The sequence below is a fragment of the Bison bison genome, unplaced genomic scaffold (genome assembly GCF_000754665.1).
Source record: "Bison bison bison isolate TAMUID 2011002044 unplaced genomic scaffold, Bison_UMD1.0 scf7180017864029, whole genome shotgun sequence".
Lineage (NCBI taxonomy): Eukaryota > Metazoa > Chordata > Mammalia > Artiodactyla > Bovidae > Bison > Bison bison.
In genome coordinates, this window is record NW_011494601.1 from 1,760,623 (window position 1) to 1,782,468 (window position 21,846).

Below are 21,846 nucleotides of genomic sequence, written 5' to 3' on the forward strand. Positions count from 1 at the left end.
AGTCTGGGCGGGGCGGGAGGCGAAGGCGGCCCTGGTCGGCGCTCGCCGGGTGGGTTCGTGGCGCAGGCCTAGGCGGGACCCGCACCCCGCGTTTGGGGCCTCCGCAATATGCGGACGCCACGTCGGCGTTGTCACTGACCCAACCGGAACCCAGCCTTCTTGAGAGCGCGAGCTCTGGGGGCCACGTTTCGCGGCGGGGCACTACGAGGGTGACCGGGTAGAGAGGTGAGCGCAGGGTTAGAAAAATGGCTGAATTGAAGATACAGAAAGGCGTTCCTGCCCGGCCTCAGAGTCTGGGAGTGGGGGTAGGATTCCAACCTAGAATAGTAAATTAACGTTTATTCCTTTACACACCCACCGGCAGGTAAAGACTGGCTCCTGGTAGCTTTGGTGCTAAAAATACCAGGCTTTCTTTGGACCACCTGCCGAGATTTGTCCCTCACCTTCATCCTGAGAAGATGGCTGAGAGGGTTCTTGAGGGGAAAGGGGGGCTAGAGGTACAGCCTGTGGTAGACAGGTATTCACAGTGCCGACTGGGCTCTGGTGTTAAAAAGGCTGACCTCTGGGGTCTCAACCCACCTATCTGAAAAATGAGACCCAGGCACCGCCACTGAGCCTAGAACTCATTCAGTGGGGAAGAACTAGGCTATTCTGCTGGGCAGCAGGAAATTCGAATCTGTTAGAACTGGGCCGACAGACTGGTTGCTCCACCTTATGGTAAAAGCAACCAACAGGTTAAGTGCAATGTAAGGAGGAGATCTTGTAAAGGAACTGTTGGGTCCATTCTCAGTTTTTTCTTATTAAGGGGTATGCAGCCAGCCTCTGACACCCAGACAGCTCAGAGACCTTGGAGAACTGCCCATCCGTTCATCTAGAGGAGATAGTGGGTGTTTGATTGAGTGCCCGGCCCTGATTTGATGCTCAGGATACAGCCATAAACAAGACAGCGGAAGCCTCTTACTCCATAAAGCTGATTTTTGGTGATGGAGACATAATTGCAAGTTGAAGTAAATGCTGGGAGAAGAACAAGGGACTGGGTTAGAAGATAGGAGCCATTAATTCTTTAGGTGGAGCCAGCAGGAAAAATGTCTTTGAGGAGTTGATGTTGGAATTCAAGTCAAGAGAATGAGGAGACAGTGCTGGGAAAAGCCAGGGAGAGAAATTCTCCCAAATCAAGAACAGCTTGTGCCAAGGTCCTGAGAAAGGTAAGTTGTGAATGTGTCAAGGAGCTAGGAAGGAAAAAAAACAAAAATAATATGGCCAGAGTATGGAGCCTGGGAAAGAGAACCAGGATGATATGGGGAGGTGGGCGGACCATATGGGACCAAGACATGTAAGACTGTGTCTAGGTTTGGTTCGGTTCAGTTCAGGTGCCCAGTTGTGTCCAACTCTTTGCGACCCCATGAATCACAGCACGCTAGGCCTACCTGTCCATCACCAACTTCTGGAGCTTACTCAAACTCGTGTCCGTTAAGTCAGTGGTGCCATCCAGCCATCTCATCCTCTGTCGTCCCCTTCTCCTTCTGCCCCCAATCCCTCCCAGCATCAGGGTCTTTTCCAATGAGTCAACTCTTCGCATGAGGTGGCCAAAGTATTGGAGTTTCAGTTTCAGCATCAGTCCTTCCAATGAACACCCAGGACTGATCTCCTTTAGGACGGACTGGATCTCTTTGCAGTCCAAGGGACTCTCAAGAGTCTTCTCCAACACCACATTTCAAGAGCATCAATTTTTTGGTGCTCAGCCTTCTTCACAGTCCAACTCTCATATCCATACATGACCACTGGAAGAACCATAGCCTTGACTATACGGACTTTTGTTGGCAAAGTAATGTCTCTGCTTTTGAATATGCTATCTAGGTTGATCATAACTTTCCTTCCAAGGAGTAAACTTAGTCTTTTGATTTCATGGCTGCAGTCACCATCTGCAGTGATTTTGGAGCCCCCAAAAATAAAGTCTGACACTGTTTCCACTGTTTCCCCATCTATTTCCCACTGAAGTGATCGGACCAGATGCCATGATCTTAGTTTTCTGAATGGTGAGCTTTAAGCCAACTTTTTCACTCTCTTCTTTCACTTTCATCAAGAGGCTTTTTAGTTCCTCTTCACTTACTGCCATAAGGGTGGTGTCATCTGCATATCTGAGGTTATTGATATTTCTCCCGGCAGTCTTTAATCTCAGCTTGTACTTCTTCCAGTCCAGCGTTTCTCATGATGTGCTCTGTGTATAAGTAAAATAAGTAGGGTGACAATATACAGCCTTGACATACTCCTTTTTCTATTTGGAACCAGTCTGTTGTTCCATGTCCAGTTCTAACTGTTGCTTCCTGACCTGCATATAGGTTTCTCAAGAGGCAGGTCAGGTGGTCTGGTATTCCCATCTCTTTCAGAATTTTCCATAGTTTATTGTGATCCACACTGTCAAAGGCTTTGGCATAGTCAATAAAGCAGAAATAGATGTTTTTCTGGAACTCTCTTGCTTTTTTGATGATCCAGCAGATGTTGGCAATTTGATCTCTGGTTCCTTTGCCTTTTCTAAAACCAGCTTGAACATCTGGAAGTTCACGGTTCACGTATTGCTGAAGCCTGGCTTGGAGAATTTTGAGCATTACTTTGCTAGCATGTGAGATGAGTGTAATTGTGTGGTAGTTTGAGCATTCTTTGGCATTGCCTTTCTTTGGGATTGGAATGAAAACTCACCTTTTCCAGTCCTGTGGCCCCTGCTGAGTTTTCCAAATTTGCTGGCATATTGAATGCAGCACTTTCGCAGCATCATCTTTCAGGATTTGAAATAGCTCAACTGGAATTCCATCACCTCCACTAGCTTTGTTCATAGTGATGCTTTCTAAGGCCCACTTGACTTCACATTCCTGGATGTCTGGCTCTAGATGAGTGATCACACCATTGTGATTATCTGGGTCGTGAAGCTCCTTTTTATACAGTTCTTCTGTGTATTCTTGCCACCTCTTCTTAATATCTTCTGCTTCTGTTAGGTCCATACCTTTTCTGTCCTTTATTGAGCCCACCTTTGCATGAAATGTTACCTTGGTATCTCTCATTTTCTTGAAGAGATCTCTAGTCTTTCCCATTCTATTGTTTTCCTCTATTTCTTTGCATTGATAGCTGAGGAAGGCGTTCTTATCTCTCCTTGCTATTCTTTGGAACTCTGCATTCAGATGCTTATATCTTTCCTTTTCTCCTTTGCTTTTCACTTCTCTTCTATTCACAGCTATTTGTAAGACCTCCCCAGACAGCCATTTTGCTTTTCTGCATTTCTTTTCCATGGGGATGGTCTTGATCCCTGTTTCCTGTACAATGTAACGAACCTCTGTCCATAGTTCATCAGGCACTCTGTCTATCAGATCTAGTCCCTTAAATTTATTTCTCACTTCCACTGTATAATCATAAGGGATTTGATTTAGGTTGGAGACCTTTCATTAAAGCATTGAAGGGTTTTATGCAGAAGACTAATGTATCCTGATTTTCTACTGTGTGAAGAATAAATTGGGTGGGTGGCAGGCAAAAATGAAAGCAAGGCGACAGTTAGACTCTTATGGCAGCCCTGGCCCAAACTCATTGTGGTTTGGACCAAACTGATGGCCACACTAAGATCAGTAGTTGAAAGATGCTGTTTTGGACGTGGACATCCATAGGATGGATGTGGGGGAGGCAACGGAGAAACGAAAGATGACTTTCAAGTTTCTGGCTGGAGTAAGTGGGTGAACGGTGCCTCATTTATTGGTTAGGGTAGGCTGGAGGAAAGGGACTACAGCTCAGACAGGCACATCAAGAACCCTGTGTTTATGTTGAGTTCAAGATGCCCATCAGAGATCCAGTTCGATTGTCCAGTCACTACACACCCAGAAGAGAGGCGTGGGCTGGAGGTGAGGCTTTGAGAGACATCATTCTAAAGATGGTAAATGCCTTGGGATCTGAGGGAGTCACCCAGGCCAAAGAGGTAGATGTAGAAGGGGGGAGGGGGGTTCAAGAGAGACCCAGAGGAGTCAGAAGAGTCAGAGCAAGAAAGAAGACTGAAAAAGGCTTCTTTTTCAAAAGGCTGAGGAAGCGAAAGGAGAACCAGAGAGTGCTATATCCCAGAGACTGACAAAACAGTGTTTCCAGAAAAGAGTGGTCAGCTGTGTTAGATGCTGCTCACAAACCAGATAAGATGAAGAAAGGGAAGGAGCCTTTGATTCTGGCAACATGAAAGTCATTGGTGCGCATGATAAGGGCAGTGTTCCTAGAGTAGTGGGTGGCTGCCACGCGATGGTAGAGCGGTTGTGTTTGGACAGCTTCTCCAACAGGGAACACAGAACTGGGAGAGGTCTAGAAGGGATGCGGAAGGACAGGAGGCTTTGGCAGAGAATGCTGGATGACCCTAACAGCCATTCTCCCCTATTTCCTTTATTATAGACTTTCCAATTCTAGCTGGCCACATAGCTTCCTTGACTAAAACCAAGTTTCTAGGACTCCCTCAGGGCTCCGCATGATCACATGACTCAGTTCTAGCCAATAGGAAGTAAATGGAGGTGAGCATGTGCAACACCGGATAAGTAGCTGTAAAGGGAAGTGGTGTGCTGGCCTCAGCCATTGTTTTTTCCTGACCAATGGAATATGTAAAGATGTAGCTGCAGCTCAAGCAGGCTTATTCAATGCTGAAGTGGAAGCTGTGTGTTGAGGATGTTAGGGCAAGTTTTTGGGTTCCTGATGTTTAGGGATTTGCTGTATCTACTCTGGGCTACCTACTTCATCCTTTGTTTTCCAGTGCTTATAGCCATATCTAATTTTAATTTTGGTTAGGATATTTGGATTTTATTCAAATGTGGAAGGGAGTAGAACAAGCTTGCAGAGTGATAGGAATGACTCAGGAGAGATGGCAGGAGTGATGATTCGGAAGAAATAGAAGGAGATGGGATGTGGGCAGGAATGCTGCTGTCCCCTCTAGTAGAGGGGTGCCCCCACCATTATTAAGGGGGATGTGGAGGCAGACAAGATATTTCCAGTGAAGGCTGGGATTGGAAAGATGATCATCCACACCTGATGATTTCTGCTTAACCCTGGATGGTGAAGAATGTCGTGAGCCTAGAACAAGGAGGAGAGAGTAAAGCCAACTTTGTGAATCATGGACCCCATGATGTTAGTGGTCCTGCCAGCATGAGCAGCCTCAGAGAGACAGCTGCTTCCTGGCGCAGTTGGCCATACTGCTGCAGGACATGAAGGGGGTGAGGGAAGTGCCCTAAAGCCAGCAAGGCCGCCACCCCACCCCCACCAGGCCTCACTGAGAGTTACTGTGACACTCACCTGCCATTCCCAGCTGCCCTTTGAGACCCACCAAGCTTTACCTGACCCATTTTTACAATAATTTGTTGTGGCTTTCAGAGAGCATCAGGGACACTCAAAACAGAGCAGGCCCATTTTCTTTTCCTTTTTTAAAAACTAAAAGGAATCACAATGGTTATCATTTTGAAATGTACAGAAATATCAAATCACTATGTTGTGCACCGAGACTGACAGTGTTGTAGGTCAATTACATGCTTCAAAAGCAGACTCACTGGAGAAAGAGATCAAATCTGTGGTTACCAGAGGCGGGGCCTGGGCAGGAGGGGGATTGGATGAAGACTGTTGAAAGGGACAAGCTTCTAGTTGTGAGATACAGTACTAGGGATGTAATTAACACCGCTGTATGTTACATATGAAAGTCATTCAGAGAGGAAATCCTGAGTTCTCATCACGAGAAAAATTTATTTTGTTTCTCTTAATGTATGAGTTAATGGTTGCTCACTAAACTTATTGTGGTAATCATTTTATGATACTTGTAGATCAAATCATTTTACCATATACTTTGAACTTACACAGTGCCATAGGTCAGTTACATCTCAATAGCACTGAAAGAAGGAAAAAAAAGTACCATGTAACCTAAAGCGGAAGAATGGAGATATGGACAGTCCCAACTCATAAAAAGGCTGTATTTTAACGGTGATTTAGTTTCCGGGCTAGCCCCTAGAACTGTAATTGCCAAGAATATAACTGAATTATTGCACCTACTGCAAGCCTGAGGTATAGATTATCGGAACAGAAAATAGTACAAGGAGGGGTAAAAGAAAGAAGCTGAGAGTACTTTCTTCTCCTGGACCTGGAGTGGCTATAAAATTTAAATGGAGGAACTTGGCATTACCATCCTCTGACTTCCTCCTTTAACCCTCCCATCACCCCCCTCCCCCACTGCCCCACTCTGCCCCCCGCCCCGCCCCAGTCTGGTCCTTGTCCCAGGGCTGCTTTTGCTCACGCTGGGCTCCACTCTAGCACTTCTGTGTGTGTGTACAGGACAAGAGGTGGGGAATAAACAGAAACACCTTGAATATAAGAGGGATTTGGTGTCCAAGGGTTCCTAATTCTCAGCCTCTTGATCATGAGCAAAATATTTTACATCTCTGAGCCTTACTTATTTGTGAAGTCAAGATAGTAGAACCCACCTCACAAGCTTGTAGTAAGAATCAAATGAAATAACGTTTGTAAAACATCCTCTAAGCTAGAAGAAACTCTGTTTTCTTGGAAAGATGCCTTATTAGGGCCAGACGACCAAGGGTCCTCACTTTAGTCAGGATGTTTTGGTTGGAAGTGACAGAACCCTACCGAAACTAGCTTAGGCCAAAGGAAAGAAAATTATTAGAAGGATACTCAAGTCATTCACAAAATCAAAAAGAAGAACTTGAAACTCGATCGATTCTGGATACTAGGGGCTGATCCTGTGGGCTACACAGACCAGGAGCCCTTTTCTCTTTGTTTCTCCTAGTGCTCAGAGCTTGCCCCATGTTGGAAATGTGACTCCACATAACTCTACACTCTAGGAATCCCAAGGAAGGCCTTTAATTGGCCAAACTCTGGTCATGTGCCCACTCTTGAACCAATCACTGTGGCAAGGGAGAGAGGTTTCCCTAGTTCCACCAGGTATAGGTCAACATGTCCATCCCTGTGGTCAGTAGAGCAACATCTTTGCCAAAGAAGAGGTGGTGGGTGCAGGACCAGCCTAATTCTTGGCAGAGTTTTACAGTATATATATGCCTGGTATTCCTTAGGCCCTAAGCAGTCACTGAAAGGTTTTAGGCAAAATAGTAACATTATTACACTTGTGCTTTGAGAAGATCCCTAAGGCTGCAGAAGGATTGGAGGGAGCAAAATTTTAAAATAGTTACGAAGGAACCTGTACAGTGGTTCAGAAAATTGATAATGAGGAAATGGTAAGAGGTGAACAGATTGAAAATATATTTAGGAGGTAGAACTGAGGGGGAACTAATAGGATGGTGACTAATAGGAATTCTGGCTGCATGGACAGTGATGCTGTTTACTGAGACCAGGAATCCAAGTGACTCTGTGTGTATTTGGTGAGGGGGTCACAACTTGGACCTCTTCCCTTTGAGAGATTTCTGGATAGAGAAAAGAGGTCCAAATTGCTGTTTGAAGTTCAGGAGAAACACCTAAGCAACATTATATATTTGAGAACTGTATTAATCAGAACTTGTTTATGGTTCCTGTAACATCAACCCAACCACACTGCTTTAACTAAATGGTATTTATTGCTCTTTGTTGCTCTCTTTATTGAAAATTCTGACGTAACGCCAAGTTTGAAGGTAAGCAGAGCAAGACTGGTCATTCAGGGCCCAGGTCTGCCCTGTCAGTCTGCTCTGGCTCTCCTTACTGGGAAGCTTGCATCCTCAGAGTCAGCTGTGGGCATACAGTGGCTGCTGCAACTCCAGCTTCCCAACTGCGTTCCACATATGCAGGAGAAAGAGCAGAATGGATGAAGGAGCAGCACCTGTGTTAAGGAAAGCACCCCTCTCCCAGAAATCCCCACTGCCTGCTGCTTATGCCTCATTGGCCAAGTCTGGTCACATGGAAGTCCTTAGCTCCATGAGAGGCTGGGAAATGTAATTTAAAGAAATAAGTCCAAGCCTGTTTGACAGAAAGAAAAGGAGAATGATTCTTGAGAGAGCTGCACAGAGAAACTGATTAATAACTATAAAAGTAGAGGAAATTATCCTGGGACTGGGAGTTGAGAAGGGAGAGTAACTGAGGCCGAATCCCGATGAACGTGGGGCCAACCAGAAAGAGAAAAGAAGAGGGATTAATTAACCTGAGAAAGAGCATCAGCAAGGCAGGTGCAAAGCCAGAAAGGTAGTATGTATACAAGTCAAGGGAAATGAGGGTTTTAGGAAGGAAGGAGTGGCCCCCAGTTTCCAGTGTTGAAAGGAGGACTGCAAGACGAAGCTGAGGAGTAATGAGGATCGGCAGCTTCAGAGAGCTGGGTTAGTGGAATAATTGAGTCAAAAGTGGGCTGGAGACTAAATGAGGCTCAGAGTGAGATCGTTAGCTGGAAGATGATGGGGGTAAGAGGCTGAAGGAGAGGTTTGTTTGGATTTTTTATGAAGAGAGAGACTTGAAGACGTTTAAATGATGCAGGAAAGACAGTAGAAGAGGAGAGATCCAAGAGTCTGAAGGAAAAGAGATGATGCTTGCTGGAGAAGGTGGGAGGGACTGGGATTCAGGACAAGTGGGCAACCAAAAACTGAAGAGCCGAGCTGGATACAGATGTTTGTGGGTTTAGTGGGGGTCCCTGAGTGAAAGCAGGCTTTTTTTTTCCTTCTGAAAATAGGAGAAATAGGTCACCTGTTAAAAGAAAGTGGCTAAAAAAAAAAAAAGAAAGAAAGAAAGAAAGAAAGTGGCTGTTTGGTGGGATCCAGGGATTTTTAGAGAAACTTAGTAGAAAATGAGAGAAGCTTCTGAGGAAGGCAGGCAGGAAGGTTTGAGGATGGTGAACCAGAGTCAGAGTCACAGCTCAAATGAGACAGCCTTCATCAGTCCTCAGCGACTGGGGTGTGTCCCGGTGTAGAGAGCACAGACCGGAGAATTGATCAAAGTGTGGAGGGAGTTGCTGGAAAGGCATAATAGAAAACAATGGTACAGAGGGTTGAAGACAATTGAAGAGAAAGCACTGAAGTGTTGCATCATGAGCTGTGGGTGTTGGGGGAGAGAAGTGATAGCTGGAAGGGCCAGTAGACGGAGAGAAAGGAGAAGATGGGAGTGGAGCTGGAGGGCCCTCATTGACTACAAAAGACAGGAGTGGTTGCACGAGGCTAGGTCGGACAGAGGGATGTATCCACGGGTGGGAATGATTGAGCTGGAATGAAGGAATCAGTGACCCTTGGAGTGAGGAAGTCAGGGTCAAGTATGGCAGGACTCAGGTGAGCCGGGCGCTAACATCGTTCACCCTGAGCTGTCTTGAATTAAGGTTGCCTTTCTTGAAAAGATCAGAGAGCCGTGGAGAAAGGTAAAAAGAAAAGTAATTTGTTAGCCTGTCACCCAATGCCTACCCAAATATCTGTTTTAAAGAATTTGTAAATTTCCAAGGGCTTCTTGCTCCGATATGCAGCGGCCACCGCGGCTGTGAGTCTTCTGTCCTCAGAAGTATCCCTACCAGACCATAGAGATTTGTGATAGGATCCCATGTGTGAGCACAGGACACAGTGGAGCATACTTTAATGGTGGAGGCCAGGACTGTCATAGATGATGGTAATGGGGAGTCCTACCTATCTCTCCTTAGTTGTCCAACCTATAAACTGAGGGTGGGAGAGAGGGGACAGTTGTTTAGTAGGTAACCTCCCAGGGCCCTTCCAGCCTTGACTGCCTGTGAGTCAACCCTACTGTAATTTCTCCAAATGGGTGAAGACAGTTTTGCCAAAGCAGGAAGGTCCAGATGTTGCCAGTAAGACGTCAGAGGGAGGGTGCCAATCAGCGAGATTAAGAGTAAGGTCAACCCCAGCTTTGCCCCTGAAAGCTGTCTACTAGGGGAACTGTGGACTGTGTGCAAATGTGAAAATCACTTTACAGTGAAGAATTATTCCTTCTGAAATAATCTTATGTGAACTGACTTTGACAAAGCTATGCATTTGTAAAACAACATGGAAAGGTAGGCTCAGAGTGAGTCACTCACCCCATAAGACGTAGAACCAGAACTGTTGGCTTTATGTCCAGACCTTTGTGTCTCAATCTTCCACCCCAGACTGGAGAGTCATGATCACATGGATTTGGGGATTCACTGAGCCGCTGGGACCCCTATGCTCAGGCTCTGCCAGGAGGGACCCTTGATAGGAACCCCAGGGAGGGGGACAGAGAGGCACCTGCCCCAGCTGCCTGAAGCAGAGCAGAGCAGAGGTGGATGCTGTACACATCACAAGCGCTTCTGCCTGGATGCCTCACAGCTCTGGGGACTTTCCCCCAGTTCCGTGAGAGAAGCTGGCTGTCCCTGGGGAGCAGTGCGTGCTAGCTCCTGCGCGTGCACACACTGCCATCTAGGGGCAGCCAGCTGAACTGGCTTTATGGAACCACTGCTCTGTGTGTTGGGGCAGGAGAAAAGGGCTTTCGGTCTGGTCTGAGGCTGCTTCCTTCCTGGAGCACTAGTTCTCCTGGCTCCCCTCTCCTAGTTACCCACTCAGACAGGACTATGCGCCTCCTCCTCCGAGTATCCGAATCTCCCTTCCCTGTAAATGTTTCTTCTCTTCCCTGCTTCCACCGTCTCCACAGGCTCTCTGAGGTCTCTGTTGCTGATGTGACTTTAGATACCTTCCATGCACTGGCCACACTTCATGTTCATCACCAGACTTGCCCTGTCTCATGAGCCCCAGCCTCAGTCTAGAAGGAGAACTTGATTCCATGCTCCCCTTCCCCCAGGCCCTGAGAAGTTCATGTCCCTGAACTCTGCACAACTCCACAAGCCTGGTCCCCATAACCACATCTGAGCAGGTCCCCGTAACCACGGCTTTGACCACTGGCCTTCTTCACACTCGGTGATCCAGTCTGCCACCTCTAGTTCAGGGCTGGCTGCACAGCCTGCCCTTCAGGTCCCAGTGTTGGAATCCGTTGAATGGCTTCTGGCTGAAGGAAGCTGCCTCACCCAGAGTTCTTAGACCCAGAGCTTGCCAAATCCTCTTACCTCACTCTGGACAAGTGATGAGTGATCCTGGCTCTGGCCTCCCCATGGGGTCAGATGAAGCCAGAGTTCAGTTTCAGTTCAATTTCTCCCTCCACCCTGTCCTGCTTCCCTTACTTCCTGCACACAGGTCTCTGGATCAGCTTCTGTTTCCAGTGCACTTGACCACAGCACATATTATCACCTCAACTCAGAACATCTTCTGCCCATTCCCTTTGTATGAGAATACAGAAGGAAGAAACCAGCCAGCCCCACCGCTCAGCCAGGTCCTTCAGAAGAATGGGCCTGGATGTTCCCATGTCACCAGCTTCCAGAGTGTCACTCACACTCTGGCCCTAGTGTCTCCCTTTCTTTCTCCTGCTCCAGCTACTTCTGGCCAGTTGGTCCCCAGTTTCCTTGCGGGGGCTCTGCCTGCTGCCCTGTGAGTCTTCAGCCCTTGCCCTCTTCCTCTTTCAGAGAGGCACATTTGTGTACCCCAAGAGTGAGAAGCTGATTACCTTGGTTGACTGTCACCCTCTATATCACTTCTTGGACAAAACTTTTGTGCTAGCTTTGCAGGTTGGTCTGCCTTGCATACCTGACCAGTCCATGGGGCCCTAACTCAGAGTCCAGGACCCACCTCTTGTCCAGCCACTCTGTCCAGGACAGTTTGGGGTACAGAGCTCTGGTGAGGGGACTCCAGTGGAGCTGCTGCATGAAAGCCCCAGGAGAGGGCAGTGATGCATGGCAAATGAGTGCATAGTGCCTCTCTTGTCTGCTGCTAGGGCTGCTGACTCGAGATAATAAAGTTTGATCTACATATTAGCATTTGCAACCAGTTTGAGTATGAGTATGCAGATCCGGTTTTGTGATGATTATAGTCTTATTGGTCGATTTTTAAAGGTGTTTAAAACATTTATGAGACTGAATCATCAGAATTCGGAAGACTGTCATTGACTACACTTAACTTCAAATGTTCAGGGCAATCTACTTTGTTAAAATTATAAAAGGTCAATTTGTTAACTGTGGGGGTTTATTGTTTAGTCGCTAAGTCGTGTCCGGTTCTTTGCGACCCCATGGACTGCAGCATGCTAGGCTTCCCTGTCCTTCACTGCTCAAAAAAGTCCTTCACTACCTCCGGGATTTTGCTAAGTTTTGAACAAAATCCCGCAGGTAGTGAAGGACAGGGAAGCCTGGCATGGGGCAGTCCTTGTGGTTGCAAAGAGTCAGACATAGTATGTGAATATTTAAAGAAATGTTAACTGTTTCCGCTTTCCCATGTTGCATGTGAGACAAAGTGTGGAGCTGGCTGTGTTTCTCTGTGTACACAGAGTTCCTTGGGCATTAAAGAGTAAGCTGTGGGGAGCCCAAGGGGTGCTGAGAGTCAGTCCAGGGAGCAGGACACTCTCACTGTCTGTGCACCGGGGGTGAGAAGGTGTCTGTCCTGTGCTCTGCCCTGTGGCCCAGCTGGGGCCACTGAAGGGGGCTGACCCTGTGCTCTAGGGTAAGGGAGTCACTGCTGGTGGCCCCCCAGCCCTCACCCCACACAGGCCTGAAGTTGATTCAAGGTTCTTTTGAGTCATGAATGTTGGGGAAGAGATGAATGCCAGATAAGGGCAGCTGAGGCCCCTGCCTGGCAAACGTGTCAAAGGCTTCCTGCTTGAAAGGGCAAGCCGCACAGCCCACCCAAGGAGCTGGCTGTGTCTCTAGGCCCAGCTCCCCAGCCCCTCTGGCCCTCAGGGCCCTGGCCTCCTCCTCCTCTTGAGTATGGGCAGTGCCGGGATAAGGGCCTGGCAGCAGGCTAGTCTTCTCTCCCCCTATACAGGCACAATTAGAAAGAGCACAGGGAAGGCCCAATGCCGACTGGATCCACTGACAGGCAGAGCAACTCTCCCAAGGGCTTGTCTGAATTTGCATTCCTCTCCAGGCCTCCTCTCCCCATGCAGGCCCATTGGACTTACCCAGCCATACTGATTCTATACAATTTAATGTGCCCTGAGCTTCATGCCACATCTATAACCCTTTCGGAGGGGCTGAGGGTGAGGGTGCAAAAAACTTTTGGTCAGTAAATCAGATACAGAGGTTTACTAAGCAGATAGGATAATGCTATTTTTATTACTTCATTAAAAATATTTAATTAGTTAATACATTCACATGTATTAAAGTTCAAAAAGGCTTTGGAACGGACATTTTCTTCTCACCTGTGTCCCTAGCACCCTCTTCCTCAAAGCAAATACTGTTACTGTTCGTTTATTTTCCCGATAAGGGCAGCAGGCTAGTCTTCTCTCCCCCTAGACAGGCACAATCAGAAAGGGTACAGGGAAGGCCCTTATCAGGATGTTATGGAAGACGCTGTCGGTTGAATCCTCAAATCCATTCTGTTTTCTTTTTCTAGGGATAGAGTCATCAAAGTTTGGCAAGGTATAAACCCATCCATGAGAAAGACTACATTCTCCCAGCCACTGTTACAGTTAAGTACAAGCATACCTCATTTTATTGAGCTTTGCTTTGTTTATCTGTGTATGTGTGTTTACAAATTAAAGGTTTGTAGCAATGCTGCATCAAGCAAGTTTATAGGCGCCATTTTTTGTCAACAGTATTTGTTCACTTTGTGTCTCTGTGTCACATTTTTGGTAATTCTCATAATTTTTAAACTTTCATCATTCTTATTTTTGCTATGGTGATCTGTGATCAGTTATCTCTGATGCTACTACTATTGCATAAAGATTACTACTTGCAGAAGGCTCAGATGATAGCGTTTTTAGCAACAAACTTTTTAAATTAAGATATGTACATTATTTTCTTAGACATAATACTACTGCACACTTAACAAATTATAATACAGTGTAAACATTACTTTTATATGCACTGGGAAACCAAAAAAATTCATCTGACTGGCTTTTTTTTAAAATTTTCTATATTTACTTTTTTGCAGTAATCTGAAACTGAACCCATGAAATCTCCAAGGAATGCACGTGCAGCCCTTAATCCTGGCCAGTAGGATGTGAGCAAAAGTGATACATGCTTCTTCTAGGTCATACCTTAAGAGAAAGAAGTACGTTTAACCTTTGACAAAATTCAACATCCTTTCATGATAGGATTGAGTATGATTAAGTATGGAAGGATCTGTTCCATACCGACAGATTAAGTATGGAAGCATTATTCCTCAACCCACAGCTCACGTCATACTCAATGGTGTAAAGTTAAAAGCCTTTCCTCCTAGGATCAGAAATAAGACAAGGGTGCCCACTACCACCATTTCTATCCAACATAGGACTGGAAGTCTTAGTCAAATCAATTTGGCAAGAAAAAAATAAATAAATAAAAGGCATCTAGTCAGAATTTCATCAGAATGAAATCTGTTTACAGATCACATGATACAGATCACTCTGAAGGCCACCCTGAAACTGCTAAAACTCATAAATGAATTTAGTAAAGTTGCAGATATAAAACCAATATATAAAAATCAATTGTATTTCTATACACTAACAACAAGCTATCTAAAAGAGCAAGAAAGCAACCTAAGCTTTCTAAGTTAATAGATAGCTAAGCTAATAGACATCTATCACTGGAGAAGGAAATGGCAACCCAATCCACTATTCTTACCTGGAAAGTCCCATGGACAGACGTGCTTGGCAGGCTACAGTTCATGGGGTCACAAAGAGTCAGACACAACTGAGTGAGTGAGTGCACGGTAGACATCTGTAAGCACATTCCACACAGCAACTACAGAACACATTCTGCTCAAGTGCCTGGGAAACACTCTGGGCGCTTATTTGGCTGCTTCATGTCTTAGTTGCAGCACATGGCACGCAGGCTTAGTTTCTGTGTGGCATGTGGGATCTCAGTTCCCCAGCCAGGAATCAAACTCACATCCCCTGCACTGTAAGGTGGGTTCTTAACCACTGGACCAGGGAAGTCTCCCTATAAAACATTCTTAAGTATAGACCATATGTTAGGCAATCACATAAATCTTTAAAAAGTAAAATAATTGAAATCATACAAAAGCTTATTCTCTGATCACAATGGAATGAAATTAGAAATCATTAACAAAAGGAAATTTGAGGAATTCACAATTATGTGGATATTACGCTTCCCTGTTAGTTCAGACAATAAAGAATTTGCCTGCAATGCAGGAGACCTGGGTTCAGTCCCTGGGTTGGGAAGATCCCCTGGAGGGGAATGGCAACCCACTCTGGTATTCTTGCCTGGAAAATCCCATGAACAGAGGAGCCTGGTGGGTCTCATGGGTCCATGGGGTCTCAAAGAGTCAGACATGACTGACTGACTAGCACACAAACAACATACTCCTAAATAACTAAAAGGTCAAAGATGAAATCAAAAAGGATATTAGGAAATATTTTGAAATGAATGAAAACAAAAACACCGCATACCAAAGTTTATGCAACCAACACAGTGCTTAGATGGAAAATTATAGCTGTAAACATCTATATTTTAAAAAAAAGGAAGATCTCAAATCAATAACCTAACCTTGTACCTCAAGATACTAAAAAAGAAGAGCAAACTAAACCCAACACAAACAGAAGGAAGGAAATAATAGAGATTAGTGCCAAAATAAATGAAATAAAAATGTAGAAAAAATGTAAAGAGGAAATCAACAAAACCAAAAGCTGATTCTTTAAAAGGATCAACAAAATTGACAAATCTTTAGCTAGACTAGTAAAAAAAAAAACAAAACTCAGTTTATTAAAATCATTAATAAAAAGGGCCATTATTTTATTTTCAGAAATAAAAAAGATTATAGCAAAAAAGAAAGCAATCTCATTTACAATAGCATCCAAATAATTAAATAAACCAAGGAGGTAAAAGACTGGTACACTGAGAAGTATAAGACATTGATGAAAGAGCCTAAAGAGGATACAAGAAATAAAAAGGGAAGGAAAAGAAGAAGACACAAATAAATGGAAAGATATTCCATGTTCCTGGATTGGAAGAATTAATATTGTGAAAATATCCATTCTACCCAAAGGAATTTACAGACTCAGTGTAATCCCTATCAAATTTCTAATGGCATTTTTAGAATACCGTTTAGGGAAACCTATCGTAAAACCCTAAATAGCCAAAGAAATCCTAAAAAAGAACAAATCTAGAGGCATCACACTTTCTGATTTTGCACTATAGGGAACATTCCATGCAAAGATGGGCACAATTAAGGACAGAAATGGTATGGACCTAACAGAAGGAGAGATATTAAGAAGACATGGCAAGAATACACAGAAGATCTATACAAAAAAGATCTTCATGACCTAGATAACCACTATGGTGTGATCACTCACCTAGAGCCAGACATCCTAGAATGCGAAGTCAAGTGGGCCTTAGGAAGCATCACTACGAACAAAGCTAGTGGAGGTGAATTCCAGTTGAGCTATTTCAAATCCTAAAAGATGATGCCGTGAACATGCTGCACTCAATATGCCAGCAAATTTGGAAAACTCAGCAGTGACCACAGGACTGGAAAAGGCCGTTTTCATTCCTATCCCAAAGAAAGGCAATGCCAAAGAATGCTCAAACTACCACTCAGTTGCACTCATCTCACATGCTTGCAAAGTAATGCTCAAAATTCTCCAAGCCAGGCTTCAACAATATATGAACTTCCAGATGTTCAAGCTGGATTTAGAAAAGGCAGAGGAACCAGAGATCAAATTGCCAACATCCGTTGGATCATCGAAAAAGTGAGAGAGTTCCAGAAAAACATCTGCTTTATTGACTATGCCAAAGCCTTTGGCTGTGTGGATCACAACAAACTGTGGAAAATACTTCAAGAGATGGAAATACCAGACCACCTGACCTGCCTCCTGAGAAATCTATATGCAGGTCAAGAAGCAACAGTTAGATCTGGACTTGGAACAACAGATTTGTTCCAGATCGGGAAAGGAGTACGTCAAGGCTGTATATTGTCACTTGCTTATTTAACTTATATGCAGAGTACATCATGTGAAATGCCAGGCTACATGAAGCACAAGCTGGAATCAACATTACTGGGAGAAATATCAATAACCTCCGATATGCAGATGACACCACCCTTATGGCAGAAAGCGTAGAGGAACTAAAAAGCCTCTTGATGAAAATGAAAGAGGAGCGTGAAAAAGTTGGCTTAAAACTCAACATTCAGAAAACTAAGATCAAGGCATCTGGTCCCATCACTTCTTGGCAAATAGATGGCGATTTCCCTAATAGAAACAGTGAAAGACTTTATTTTCTGGGGCTCCAAAATCACTGCAGATGGTGACTGCAGCCATGAAATTAAAAGATGCTTGCTCCTTGGAAGAAAAACTACGACCAACCTAGATAGCATATTAAGCATCAGAGACTACTTTGCCAACAAAGGTCAGTCTAGTCAAAGCTTTGGTTTTTTCAGTAGTCATTTATGGATGCAAGAGTTGAACTATAAAGAAAGTTGAACGCCAAAGAATTGCTGCTTTTGAACTGTGGTGTTGGAGAAGACTCGAGAGTCCCTTGGACAGCAGGGAGATCCAACCAGTCAATCCTAAAGGAAATCAGTCCTGAATATTCATTGGAAGGACTGATGTTGAAGCTGAAGCTCCAATATTTTGGCCACCTGATGTGAAGAGCTGACTCATTGGAAAAGACCCTGATGCTGGGAAAGATTGAAGGCAGGAGGAGAAGGGGATGACAGAGGATGAGATGGTTGGATGTCATCACCAACTCAATGGACATGAGTTTGAGTAAGCTCCAGAAGTTGGTGATGGACAGGGAAGCCTGGCATGCTGCAGTCCATGGGCTCCCAAAGAATTGGACATGACTGAGTGACTGAACTGACGGACTGAATGTTTGTGGTGATCCACACAAAGGCTTTCGCATAGTCAATGAAAAGGAAATAGAGGTTTTTCTGGAATTCCCTTGCTTTCTCTATGATCCAATGGATGTTGGCAATTTGATCTCTAGTTCCTCTGCCTTTTCTAAACCTAGCTTGTACATCTGGAAGTCCTCAGTTTACGTATTGCTGAAGCCTAGCTTGAAGGATTTTGAGCATAAAATGAGTGCAATTGTACAATAGTTTGAACATTCTTTGGCACTGCCCTTCTTTGGGATCAGAATAAAAACTCACCTTTTCCAGTCCTGTGGCCATCAGCAAAAGGTTTTGTAGCCTCAGCTCTGGGGGCTTAATTCAGAGCTCTTTTGTCTTCTTCAAAATGTTGGTACTGACCTGTTTGGGATCCTATAACATCATATTTCTGTAACTCTGTTTTACCCCATAAAGTGAGGGGTAGGATCAAGATTTTAACTCATTGAGTCTATGGTAGGAGTATTTCAAGTAGGAAATGGAACCAGCGTGTCTTGCTGGATGTAGAGAGTAGTTTGAGGCATTATTTATTGGAAAGAAGCTCTGCCAGGAGAGGAGTTTCCAGGGACCTGGCCTCTGCCTCTGGCTACTCCGTGACCTCTCCCATTCTAAGTATGGCTGGGCCAGCCCTGAGCATGTACTTGTGTAATGAGAAGGTTCTCTCGCCAACTCTTTGGTTCCTCTGAATCAAGAGAGACAGGATAAGTGCTCATTTCTTTTTTTCTTTCCCAGGTTTTAAAATGAATTAATTTTCTAGTATCATTCAAAGACTTTTTAATTTTTTTTTTTTAGCGTTTAAAAATTTTTAAAGGATTGTTGTGAACTTATGAATTTAAACATATCTTATATGTTCTAATCCATCTTAACTAAAGATGCTCATGTTGTCCCATCTTTTGCAAGAAAGAACCCTTCACGGTAGATCTTGAGTCCCTTCTTTCTGCAAGCCTTCAGTGGTTTTGGAGCACTTGCTTGATAACTGATATGACAAGATATTCCAGGTGAGCTTGTACACATTCTTTGCCCTAAGCTTGTAATCAGCCATTTCTTTGATGTTGGAAGATGACAGTGTGGGCTTATCTGCCGGACAGAGGAGCCTGGTAGGCTGCAGTCCGTGGGGTCGCTAGGAGTCAGACACGACTGAGGGACTTCACTTTCACTTTTCACTTTCATGCATTGGAGAAAGTTTCTTGCCTGGAGAATCCCAGGGACGGAGGAGCCTGGTGGGCTGCCGTCTCTGGGGTCGAACAGAGTCGGACATGACTGAAGCAACCTAGCAGCAGCAGAAGAGTTTTTTCATGTTTCTGGACTGAACACCATACTAACTAGGGCATGGGTGTCTCTTATCTAGCTCTTAAACAGATGCTCTATTCAAGGCTTAAGATATAGATGAGGAACATTCCTTATACTTCTCTAACATACCACAGTTGTTTCTCAATTTAAGGCGGTGTTTTCCACCTTGACTGCACACTATAACCCCTAGGAAGCTTTTTAAAAAATACTGGATCCATCCTGGATGCACACCCAGAAATTCTGGTTTAACTGGAGTAGGATCTGGCCTGGGCATTAGTTGTAAAAGTGTGAAGCAACCAGATGGTGCACAGCCCTGGCTACACAGTTTATCATTCCATATGTGTTTTTACACTTTACTTCATATGTATGAAGCTTTAAACATTACTGTTGGTCAGTCTTAAAATTTTATGTAAATTGTGTGCTACTGAGTATAGCCTTGGGAAGCTTGGTTTTTACCTAAGATTGTTTTTATGCATCTCAGTTGATACTTAGACCCCTGGTTCATTCATCCCAACTATTGTGTTAACAGCTTATTAAAACCTTACTTCTACACCATCATTTTCTGCTCTCTTTTACTGCAAAATTCACGAGCAGTTAGTTGTTCAGGTCAAAGATCTTGGAGTCATTTTTGACTCCTCTTTTTTGTGTGTGTGTCCCAAATTTATTCATTTGGAAATCCCCTTAGCTCCATCTTCAATCTTCAAATACATCTGACAATTTCTCACCACCTCTACGGCTACCACCAGCTTCCAGCGATCATTATCTTTTGCTTGGATTATTGCAGTAGCATCCTAACTGGTCTCCATGGCTGATCTTCTATCATCGATCATCGAAAAGCAATCAGAATAATGTAAGTCAAATCATTCCTCTGCTCAAAACCCTCCAAAGGATTCCCATCTCTCAGTAAAATTCAGACGTTTTACCATGGTATGCCAGAACATGGTGTACATTTCCACCATCTATCTCACCACCTTCTCATCTTGTTACCAAGGCCAAGGTCATACTGCTTGCCTCATGCCAGGCCAATAAATCGAGAGAGGGATTGTTGGGGCAAGGAATAGCGACTTTATTTAGAAAGCCAGCAGACCGAGAAGATGGTGGACTAGTGTCCCGAAAACCATATTACCTGAGTTAGAATTTGGGGCCTCTGAAAGGAGAGGCAGGTGGCTGGTTGTTGCATACTTCTTGATGCAGGGATCCTTTATGACTGCCACTGTCCACATAGGTGTGGCTACAGTGTTCCTGTAAACCTCCAAGAAGACAGGTGCTATTTTCTGTTCTTCAACTTTTTAAAAGTCAGAGCCTTGAGACTGGACTGTTCTGTGTTTTTCAGGCTTTAGGCAACACTCGTTCACAAAGGCGCAGCGCCAGCGTGACTACGCACAGGCAAAGAGCTCAGGAGTTGGAGCTAAAGGAGTAGATCCAATGGGTCAGGGTTGTTTTTCTCTCTCAGACAGTCTCATCTACCTCTGCCCCCTCACTTATGTTGTTACAGCCACACTTGCTTTCTTTTTATTCCTTGACTATAACAATCCCATCCCCACCTTTGGGCCTTTGGATCTGCTGTTTCCTCATTGATGTGAGAAGGGTAATGCTTTTGAGAAATCAGTGTATTGAGAAAGAGAACGAAGAACCAGGTAAATAAAGTAGGCTCTCCCATTTTCCCATGCCTACGTACTTTCCCTCTGAGGTTCAGAGGCTTGATCCTATCTGAAATGACCTCTTTACTATCCTGTGCACCGACCCAGATCTTCTCCACCCTGAAGATTCAGCCCAGGCTTCCCCTACATCCATGTCCATGCCATCCCTGACCCTTGCCATCCGAAGACCATTTTACAAAAATCATCACAGACTACCAAAGGCAGTCTGGTTCTGGGTAAATTCTCTTTTAAGGTGTGAGCGCTGGTCTAGACTTGATGCTAAATTCTTTGAAGATGCTTCTCAACCTTAGTTGCATATTGGAGTCACCCAGGAGCTTTCAGAAATGTTTTATCTGTGTCCCACCCCCGAGATTCTGATTTAATGGGCCTGGGTGTGTGTCCAGGGCATCAGAATCTTTCCAACTTCCTCAGGTAATTCTATCGTGCCAACATTTTTAAGAACCATCAGCTTTCCTGCAAGGACTCTCTCTCTGCAGGTAGTTTAAATTATTATGGATTCTTGATTAGTTTATAAAATAAAGAAAAGGGAACATGCTACTGCTTGTCAAAGGCTGCTGAAGCTTCAAGCCCGAAGTACACAGATATTAACAGGTTTGCTCTGTAGGGTCGTTAGATTCTTGCTTCTCAAAGTGTGGTCCATGGGTCAGTAGAACATCATTACCAGGAGCCTGTTAGAGGTGTGAAAACTCAAGCCCCACCCCTCCTCCAGTCTTGAGAACTGTGTAACTTTCAGTACAAATGGTTTTGTCCAGCCCCCACAGTAGGAGACCTGAACAAAACTATGCTCCCTAGCATAGTTTTTAGCACTCAAGGTTTCTTGGGGAGATCCAGCCCCCTGAGTCCTTGCCTGGGGAAGCTCAAGGCTGTCAAAAGAATTTACCCATTGCTCCAGCCAAACATCTGACCATAGGCCTCTGACCTACATTTTCTTTTTTTAAGTTGATGTATATTTTATTTTTTTAAACTTTTTATTTTATATTGGAGTATAGCTGATTAACAACATTGTGATATTTTCAGGTGGATAGCAAACAGACTCCATTTTCTTCCTTTTGTTTTATTTTTACCTCCCTTTCCTTAGAGCATTTACTTTAAAAAAAAAGGAAAGAAAA

General features: G+C 44.5%; 1 long non-coding RNA gene across 1 annotated transcript; it reads left to right on the forward strand.

Moving 5' to 3' along the window:
- The first annotated feature begins 6 nt into the window (after positions 1-6).
- Positions 7-15,121, forward strand: LOC104984439. Its single transcript, XR_824750.1, has 4 exons — positions 7-225; positions 806-1,205; positions 13,356-13,430; positions 13,896-15,121. It is a non-coding gene; the product is annotated as an uncharacterized LOC104984439 (long non-coding RNA).
- The last annotated feature ends 6,725 nt before the right edge of the window (positions 15,122-21,846 follow it).